Source organism: Microtus oregoni, unplaced genomic scaffold, assembly GCF_018167655.1.
Source record: "Microtus oregoni isolate MIOR12 unplaced genomic scaffold, Mior012 000030F_ref0000283, whole genome shotgun sequence".
Lineage (NCBI taxonomy): Eukaryota > Metazoa > Chordata > Mammalia > Rodentia > Cricetidae > Microtus > Microtus oregoni.
The window spans coordinates 26,795,485-26,806,909 of NW_024543089.1; positions in this window are offsets into that span (position 1 = coordinate 26,795,485).

Genomic DNA, 11,425 nt, shown 5'->3' on the forward strand with positions numbered 1-11,425 from the left:
GCGAATAATTGCAGAAATAGAGCAAAAGCATAGACACACGGAAAAGGTCCTCGTAGTGATGTGTCAGGTAAGAAATGGTGTGTAGATGTAGATGTGAGAAAGGAGCAAATATTTTCCTGAAGTGTAGGCTTTTCTCTTCCTGACATTCTGAACCCTATTTTCACATTTTTTCTTACCAGGTTATTCTAGTTTTATACTGACTTCTATTCTTTTCAGTTACATTTTTTCTTTCACTTTACTTCTTTGGGAAAAAAGAGTGACAAGCAGTGGACACTGAGTGTGCTCTCTCCTAGACAGGGATATAGTTTTCCTAGAAAACCTTACGAAACATGTGGCTGTACCTTGGACAACATTAAAGGACTTCTTTGTTGGCACAACTTGCTAATAACTGCCACAACTGCCACCACTCCATTCCCAGATTTTATCAGTCAGTGTGAACTTTACTATCTCCTCAGAAAGGAGGGGGAAATTGTGCTCAAAAGTCCCAGATTTTTCTTATTTTTTTTTGTCTGCAGTGACAATCACTGTTATTGTTTAAGTATTTAAGTATTAATTATTGTTTAAGCATCAAGTTGATACTGGAAAAATTATGATTTTTATAAACCTGTTTATCAAAACAGTTTCCTTTGTCTCAGTTAGAATTTTAAATGAAGCCATATCCAGGGAACAAGACAGTTGTTTTGATTTACTTTAAGAATTAGGACTGATCATTTTTAAGACTTTACCACAGGTTAACATGACAAATAAGTGGTCATAGATGTATTATTATTAATCTTAAAGACAGGATTGTACTTGAAACATTTTACTCTAATAGTGCAGATTAAATACTTTTTTGGATAGCTCAAATATATTTGTTATGATCAGATGTCTAACTATGCCTCAAATCACATTTATTTAAATACTTTCTGCATTATATGTCAGAATAAAATTTAGCCATGACTCAAAGTCACAAGTTATAATTGCTTTCCACTTGTTCAAAGAAGAAATTATTAATGGAATACAAAAATAGTAGAAAAAATCTGTTTAAAAATAACACCAAACCTAATTTTATTTCTCATCTCCATTCTTTTTTTAAATTCTATGTATCTAACTATGTATCTATCTATGTATCTATCTTTGTATCATTTATCTATCTATCTATCTTTCTTTCTTTCTTTCTATCTATCTATTTATCTATCCATCCATCCATCTATCTATCTAGACAGGATTTCTCTGTGTAGCTTCGGAGCCTGTCCTGGAATCCACTCTGTAGATGATGTTGATCTAGAATTCACAGAGATCTGCCTCCCTCTGCACACAGCACTACCACCCTGCTTTCTCATGTCCATTCTTAAGCAAATGATTTAATCTGCATTTTCAATAAGGACTTGAGAGCAATTACATTAAGATAACATTGATGAGGAGAAAGTGATTATCAACAATCATTTTGTATAAAATTACAAACTAGTCATTCTTTATAATTTTCAAATTATTCCTTACAAGTACATGGTCATACAATAAAATTGTATACATTAAAATGCCGAAATGAAGCTCTGAATGATGTATATCAATCAATGTAATTCAAAAAAACAGCTTAGAGGATTCACGTGGTTGGGTAAATTATTGTCCTCACACCTCCACCTCCACTTCTTAGTTCTGAGACTGCAGATGTTCATCACCTTTTCTATATGGTTTTGCTGGTGATAGCACATATGGACATTTTCTTGGGTGGCTTTCCATATTACCTGCAGCTTTTCATCATAGATGTTACATATTGCTGGAATCTGTATCTTCCTGGGATTGTTATTGAAGATGGACCCCAGTCTTATAGCTTTGTGCCTTGCTCTGTTCAGGGGCTTCTTATAACAGTATCTTATTACACTACTGCCATGCCGGGTTTAATCTTTGGACTCATATTGGAGGTCTTGCGACCTTGCCTTATCACTAAGTCTTTCCACTGGACTCTTGATAAAGGCCTCCATATTACCGATCCCCTGCATTCTGCATTACTGCAAACCCTCATTGTGCCAATTTTCCTCCCTGGTTGTATTAGCCACCTTTGTGTTACTGTAAATATATTTCGAGATAATTATTAAGAGAGAAAAGTTTTATTTTATCTAATGGTTTTATAAGGTTTAGTCCTTGGTCAGTTGCATCCCTTGCTTTTCTCAGATCATTAGTTCATGATAGACAAAGCATGGTTAATATAATCTCTCTGTTTCTGGACAAAGAATGAAGAGTGGAAAGAATTCAGGACTTCACACCTTAGTTTAAGGGCATGACCCCTAATGACCAGTCTGACTTCTTAACAGCTGCATTTCCCAATAATAATATCCTGTGGATTAAGCCTTTAACATCGTGAAATTAAAGAAATTAAGCTATATTACTGTTTAATGTCACTTGATCCATGATAAACATGAATCTTTTAAAGGATAATGTCCATATATAAATGCCAAACGAGAGAAGTCTAAATGATATAATAAAGGGCATCATTGTTTTTTTTTTTTTTTTTTTTTTTTTTTTTTTTTTTTTTTTTTCAGCAGACAGGTTGGATAGCTAGACAGGTGCTCTGAAGTTTAAGTGATTTTCCCTTCAAACCACTACCTTGAATTGTAGCATTAAAGATCCCTCTTCCCATTAAAGTGAACAAAATAGAACAGTTTAAGTAGAGCAAAGTTGCTTCACAAAGCATATAAGGGCTTGACTTGCGCTGCTGAGAGAAGCTGAAGAGTTACCACTGGAGAGCAATTGTGAGAACAGCCAAACAGGTCAACATTAGTCTAACACAGCATCCAGAAAATGACAGTCTTTATCTCCAAAGCTTACTGTAGTTGAAAACAGACTTTTAAAATGTACTTTCCAGTTTGGAAAACTGCTTTTCTTTTATTACTTTTGTTATATGATCATTTGAAGAATTTGTTCTCAGGTTCATTTCTCCAGTGTTCCCAGTGAATTGTAGTTTGCTCCTAAAGGGTCTATGAGTTAGAGACAGTTTTATGAAAAATGAGAGAATTTTAAAAAGATAAGGCATAGGTCTTTAGATCTTGGAAGGTTTCATGCAGGAGTGTTCTTTTTCTGGGCTGGGTTTTCATCAGAGTTAGATTTTTTTTTAAAGCCTGAGTTATACCTTTAATGTGTTTTATACCTGCCTTCTCTGCAGAGATGCACTAACTAAATACTGTAAGCAGTGATATATCATTCCCACATCGTTAATGTGACACAACTCCAAGTTCCTCACCAGAATGAGCAAGCGCTAATGCTATGTCCTTGATCCTAAAAACTGTGAGTTAAATTAATCTCTTCTCTTCAAAAATATCCAGTGTGGGGTGTTTAGTTATAGTAGTGAAAAGTTGACTGAAATACCCAGCTCTGAGAAATTTTATTTCTATATTGAAACCCAACCTCCTTCTACTCTGTCTTTCTTTAGCTTTAGTGCAGCAGATCACTGTGTTGGACTATTTCATATGACATAACACTCCAGGCACATTAAAAATATTAGACATTGGGTCCAATAATTATGAAGTGAAGCTCACTAGTGGACCTGCCAATGAAACTATAGAATAATTTCCTCTTGAAATTCTGGCAAAATCCTGGGTTAGCAGAAAACTTGAATGCAACCTTAGGAAAAACCCTAGAGCAAACACCCATTTGAAATTTTGTTCAGATTTATGATTCATAAAGAGCATGCAATTATAAGGAAATTTTGGCTAAGTTACTGTGAAGTGATCGAAAACTTAAAAAGGTCCATTAAGTTTTAATTCCTGTGACAAAATGATTTAGCCTGTCTCCTTATTTTATGCATGCTACAAATAAAAGGATTATCTGCACTTTATTTTATACAAATCCATTTCTTTCATTTCTTCAGTTAATTCTTTGATTGATATTTTCACATGTGCATCAAGAGTTGTAACCCTGGACACTTCTAACTTTTCCAGAAGAAAGAATTATAACTATCTGCAGATATATCTTAATGTTCAATTTCCAGAACATTTTCTGCTAAGATAATGCTGTATTAGACACTGGTTGTGTGGTCATGCCATGAAGAATGTTTTCTATTTACATTGGCTGAGCAGACAGGGAACAAGACAGTGCAGTGCTACCCATATGGCATATGACTTGGCTCAAATCTATATTTCACTTCTTCTGTTCTCGTGTCTTAATTTTTTTTTTGCTCAATAGTAATTAAGTAATGTTACTATTGCACAAAATGTCCCCACACATAGATTTTTCACTCTTAAGTCTTAACTGTTATTATACATTGTAAAAGGAAGTGAATTTAATGATCAGCTACTGAAAATAGCAGTTCAAAATATCTATTTAAAATATTCAGAAAGAAATACTTTTGCATACACAAGTGCACATAGAATTTGAAATGTAGAACCTGAAATTCATAATGCATGTAGTTAAATATGTTGATTGAAGACTAACAGTGGCAGTAGTCCTTACACTTGGCATATTGTAGATATTCAGTACGTATGTGTTGAATTCAAACAAATGATTTGTCTTTTTCATATATACTTTTCATTGATTCTCTTAGAATCAATTTATTAATTTATAAATAATAAACTAATAAATAATAATAATCAATTTAAGTCAATTTATTGTAGTATTATATACTGAAAATTGCCTTAACTGAATATTAGAGGAGTTCCTGTCAATAACTGCAACATACTTACTACTATATTTGAGAACACATACAAGGAGACAGTTTTAACAGAGGTGTCAATAAAGCTGTTTTACAACAGCTATAAGCATAAGAGTTAAGCATTGTGTCAAGAGAGATGTTCTGAATTAAAAGGACACCAGAACATAGATATATATTTCTTAAGAAAGAAACATGAAAGGAATATTTTCCCAGTGACCTAAAATATTAATATGTAGACTAAATTTCACATATACATTGTCATAGATGTATAATGCATACCTTTCTATTTTGATAGAATAATAAAATTATTTATAATTTAATATTAAGCATAATATACTTAATAATTGTCATCTATATTTTGTCATGTTGGCAGATTACTTTGGCACCAAAGTCCTATATCTTTAGCACAACTGGTCTCACTTGTTTCCAAAGTCAGGATTACAGTTTTCTCTAATTTATTTGTGCTTCTGTGGAGACTACATGTTCACTTCCTACCTTGAGAACAAAGTAAGGATTCTTGTCTATGTAAATCATGTGCTCCTTTATATAAATCTGGCTACTATCATGCGGCCAGCCCCATATTAAACCCTTAACAATATGCCAATATTTTAAGGTCTATTACTTTTCAAATTGGTGTTTCTCTGAGTTCCTAACATTGAAGTGTTTATTTTGATTGTTAAAAAATTATTCTTTATAATTTTACTCTATAAATCATTTGCCAGTACTATATTCATTTTTAGAAATTACATTTTGTTTGTTTTAATCTTTCTACATAAGGTTTTGTTTTATTCTTTTACATTTGTATTTTTACAATGTTTGGCTATACTTCTAGAGTATTGGACATTCTCAGGACAATCAGAAATTTAATATTTTATACAGAATATAGTGATCTGGGTCATAAGATAATATATTAAGTTTGCTAGTATATGCTTATTTTCTGAATCCAATATGATTTCATAATTTCATATATCTAGTATGTTATATTTTAATTTAGCCATCTTTAAAGGCAAATTATTTCATATAGTTTTCATTTTTGAATTTGCCAGAATAACCTTTTATAAATTAGCAACAAAATGAATGCTTGAATATTACCTGGTCCAGTATCTTACAAGATGTACTAAATATTCTTTTTAGGACTGGATATCCTATTAGATGTGACTTGTATTCTGGGTAATTGTTTAGTAATAACCTTTGCTAAATTGTATGGAGCCTTTACTGTGCTTCGAAGAAAACATGGATGCTTCATATTCTAATATTATCATCATTCAGGATAATGAGCCATACAATCCAGTCCATTACCAATCTAAAAGCCATAAATGTCAAAGTAAAGAAGTATGCAATATTCTGGCCTCAAAGAACAGAGGACAAAAGTAATGATAGTACCTCTTTCTATTTGCCTCTATCATGCCATGCATAACAAATAATGCCATAATTGTAGACAATGTTGTTTAAACAGGTTATCAAGGGAAAATAGTGGGGGAGGTTAGTAGGTGTTGTGATTACTGCTGTGAAAAATAATTCAAGCACATTAATTTAAAATAGCTAGCACGAGGAAGATAGCAATTTTAAAATGCATTTGATTTTACCTTTTTCAGTTTTACAAATGGAAGATTTCAGTGTTTATCTAATTCATTGTATCAGTCACTTCAGCATAGTGCATAAAAATGATGTTTATTTTCCCCACTGCAGTCGTCAGAGAGGACTATAAATAAGCAGTTCCTTTTCTCCTTCCTTTCTTCATTCCTTCTTCCCTCCCTTCCTCCATCCCTCCTTCCCTCCTTCCTTCCCTCCTTTCTTCCTTCCCTTCCTCCCTCCCTCCCTCCCTCCTTCCTTCCTTCCTTCCTTCCTTCCTTTCTTTATTCTTTGAGAATTTCACATCATGCACCCCAATCCCACTCACCTCCCTTCCCCTCCATATTCACCCCTCATCCCTTCAACATGCGCCCACCAAATTTAAAACAAAACAAAAACAAAAGCCGACCTTGTTCCTCTGTCTTTCCAACACCTCTCATTCTAGTGGCATCGGGAGCTGTGGTATGTCACTCAGTATACCCCTTTGTCCAATCAGCCCCATCTGCAAAATGTTCTTTGCAATTAGTCACTGGTCTGGTTCAAGGCCTCACTGAACCCTTAGCAAAACTTCTCATGGATATCCTGCTATTGCCCCGAGTAATGTAGATTCTGCTGTTATCACTCAGCAGGACTGTACCTTCATGAACTCCCAGCAGGTCATAGATTGGGTAGATGTTAGGGTGGGCCAACCCAAGGCCCAGGATGTGGTCCTGGGTGGTAGCTGAGCTGGTCCGTCTGGGCCACTAGGACCACCCTTTCAGGCATGGGACAGAGCCAGCTTTCCTAGGCTCATGCCTTTGCGGCCAGCTATCCTGGAGTGGGAGGACAGGTCTCCTGCTACAGTGTTCAGTTAGGGCAGGTTCAACTATCCCAGGGACAGTGAGGGGTGGGTCAGCTCAGCATTGCCCTCAGATTTAAGCATCATGCTTTCTATCACCTCTTGTGGTAACACATTCAATGGACATCATCAAAGACCACAGCAAGAACACGAACCCAAACACACCCTCAACAGTAGCTCAGGCAGGATATCACCATAAACCTAGCAGCCAGATAAGAATGGCCAGGAGTCAACAAGGTCCTGGGATACCAATATGATTTCAAGAGGCTGTCCACACCCTGGTCATCCACACAAACGTCAATGGGTACTGAAGCTATGGATATCAACATAGACCCTGGCTGCTGCAGGGCTACAGACCACGCCATGGCTCCCCAGAAGCCCTTGGCCCTGGATATCATGATGTCCCCTATTGACAGCAAATAGCACTCAGATCAACATGGCACTAGGCAACAGATTCCACTCTGGTCCCAACTGGCATGGAGGCTGTCAACATCAGCCCATTCCTCACTCCCATTACTTCTTCAGGACCACCTCTTACCACAGCAAACAAACGATTCTGCCTCTCTTTCTTACATATCTCTTCACCATATTCTTGCTCAGCATAATTGCACCCACTGGCACTGTGTGGCCAGGCAGTGGAGTGCCTGTGGATACGTCAAGTTAGTCTGACTCTGAGGACCCAGGTGACATTGTTAGGTACCTTTTGCCCACCTCGTCTAAGTGCTTTCTCATCAGTAATTTCAAATAGTGTAGTGGAAAATACAATGGCAGCTTACAGGAAGACATGGTCCTGGAGGAGGAGCTGAAATTCATATAGCTTGCAGGGAACTGGAAGTTGACTGATGCACTGGACCTTATTCTAGGCATAGGAAACCTGAAAGCCTTCTACCACAGCAGTACACTTCCTCTAACAAGGTCATACACATTCCAACAAAGCCACAAATCCTAATAATGCCACTCTGTATGAGATTATAGTGGCCAGCAGTGCCACTTCCTATGATATTATAGTGGCCAATTACATTCATAGTACAACAGACAATTTATATGACTTATTTCATTTATTGGTTTTCATAATTTGGCCATCTCTGCCTTTGTGGGATAAAGTAAATTAGATTATTGCGGATGATTTTTTTATACATGCCTATATTTTGTTTGATAATTTTTATTGAATATTTTTGCATCTTTGTTCATAAGTGGTATTGGTCTATAGTCAATTTTTCTATTATAGTTTTTTTTCTGGTTTGGGTATTAGAATAAAAGCAACTTTATAGAATGAATCTCTATAGATGATCTTTCTGGTTTTATGTTTTTGAATAATTTAAGCCTATTGAGAAGTCTTTGAAATTCTATACTGAAACTATGTGGACCAAAGATGTGTTTTTGTTGGAAGGCTTTCTAGGATTATTCCAATTTCCTCATTTATATTGATCTCTTCTTGGTTTAACATTTCTTATATGTTAGCTTGCTTTATGTCAACTTGATACATGCTAGATTCATTTGGAAAGAAGGAACCTTATTTGAAAAAAAAATGCCTCCCAACAGACTGGTCAATGGCAAGCCTATAATGAATTTTCTTGATTGATGATTGTTGTGCTAGGGTCTAACCAGTTGTCAGTGGTACTACCCCTAGGCAGGTAGTCCTGGACTATATAATACAGCTGGATGAACAGGTCATGGAGAGCAACGCCATAAGCTGCACTCTTTCATGGCCTCTGCATCACTTATTTTCTTTAGTTTCCTGCATTGAGTTTCTGTCCTAACTTACCAGAATGACAGTCTATAAGGTGCAAGATGAAGCCAGCACTTGTTTTCTAGATATATTTTGATCTTGGGGTTTTATCACAGCATTAGAAACCCTGAGTAAGGGAGATGGATTGGATGAATCTAGACATTTATCCATTTCTTTTGCATTTTTAAATTCAATGTATAGAGTTTTAAAGTATCCTCTTATAATATATATTGTTTTATTTCTTTGTTATCTGTTCTAATGTTTTCTGTTCATTCCCGATTCTATTAAATTGGGCCATGTCTTTACTTCTTTTGGTTAATGGGCCCAAGTTGCTGTTTATCTTGTTAATTCTCAAAGAATCATCTCTTAAAATCATTAATTCATTGTTTTCTATGTCGTATTCCATCAATTTCTTTGTTGATTTTATATTTCCTGCCACATATTTCATTTAAGCATGGTTTGCTTTGTTCTTCTGAATTCTTGAGTTACATCATTAAGCCCTGTATTTGTGATCTTTCCGATTTTTCAGTGTAAGAGATCAAAGATACAAATTTCTCTAATAGGACTGCTTTTAATGTGTTCCAGAGATTTGTGGTGTCACATTTTTATTTTCATTTAGTTATAGGATGATATTGATTTTATTCTTAATTTCTTTTTTGATTCAGTTATCATTTAATAATAAGTTTTTTCAGGTGACTCCTGAGCACTTTGTCTGGTGTCCCAAACAGCATTCATATAAAAATAATGATATTTTTACCTACTACAATGTAATTGAAAACAATTACAATGAAAACACATCCTTGGGGTAAAATTATCAAATTTGTAAAAGGTGATACAAATAAGAAAGAAAAGATAGCATAACACACACACATACACACACAGAGAGAAAGAGAGATATTTGTAATTACAAAATAAAGAGTATCACATTTTAAAAATTTATCAAAATTTAAAAATGTATTCTTTATGATACCACATTTTAAATGTTATCTAATGTTTAGGTTAGTTTGCATTGGCGTTAGATAGTAAACAATAGTAGGTTGGGTTTTGGAAGTAGCTATCAGTAAAATGCTTACTGGACAAGAGTGATGGTCTGAGGTTAATTTTGAACACCTACTTAGCAATCCAAGAATAGTGGCACATTCTTTTGATCCCTGCTCTGGGGATACAGGACTTTCGGGACTTTCAAGCAAAGCACTGTAGCCTAGTCTGGGCTCTCTGGTTTCCATGGAAAAATACTGTTTTTAAAAACAAGCTGGTTGACTCCTGGGGAATGATACTTGTGCTTGATATCTTGCTTCCAAAAGCACATGCATAAATCTGTATGTGTATCAACATCTACATTTGCACCAACCAAAACATGAGTATGCATGTGCATATACTCAATAGTGATAATATACTTATAAATTTTAATTTTGACTTATTTGAGGAAAAATATTTATCAATAATTGGAAAATTGGATATTTCTTTTAGGTTATTGAAGAAAATTTTGGGTTAGTTGGTTATCCAGGTTGTATTAATGCAACAAGTACCTGACATGTTTTCATTAAGTCAATTAAGTAATTTTCTTTAAGTCAAATTCATCTTTAAGTGAGATGCCCATAAAATGACTAGTTTCTTGGAATAAGTAATTTTTAGAGTAGTTATTTATTTTTGTTATACATATCTTAATTTTGATATTCAATGCTTAACTCATTGAATTAGCCTATCAAATTACATGGTGTGCCAAAAAGATTTCAATGACTGTGATGCTCTTTTTCATAAAGATTGTCACATCATGAGACATTATAGTTTATTGAAGAGTAATTTTCAATAAAGATAGTACTTTGGCTTCTTGTCTGTTTTAATTTTAATATGTAGAGATGTCATTTATCTCAGGAAAAGCAGGAAAATAAGATGGCATTTGTCATGCAACTTACCAAAATTTGTCTTGTTTTTCTATACTCCTTTTTTTTTTTTTAAACAGATCTAGATTAGTAAACTTCTGCCTCTAGCAGGTAGAAAAACTAGGGAAATATAAATCGCAAGCAATCCAAACGTTCTAAAAACCAAAACACAAACTTGATAGCAAGATTTTTGTCTCGCTATCTTGATGATTCCTAAAAAACACGCCTGTTTTCTAATTCTATTACCCACGGCACATATGTAGTAAACTCATCATTGCAGTGTAAAGCTAACAAGCTTATAAACTGAGATCTAACCAAACATAAAATGTAATGGAGTAATGTTTCTACTGATTTCAAATACATTTTGAAAGTCTGTAGTATTTTTGTGAAATCAAATCAATGAAGGCACAGTACTAGTTGTTTTACATGTTGCTGTTTGCTCAATTTTAGTCTTGTTTTTTTTTATTTTATATGTGCTTATATTTTATTCCTGTGTTTCTGTTGTCTTACCAATTTTCCATTAATATGACACATAATAACAATTTCCCACTAACATGACATAGAATAACAATTTTTACAAACTTCACAGTAAATATTTAAAGGCAAGTTTTTCTCCTTTGCTCTCTTTCAGGATTGTCTACATAGCTTGATATTTAGATATCTTCATCATATAAGTTTTAGATAAGTTTGTCAGTATTTGCAAATGATTGTATGGTTACATTCTGAATATTTTCAAGAAAATTGGCACTATTAGAACCTAAGTATTTAAAAACGGGGAA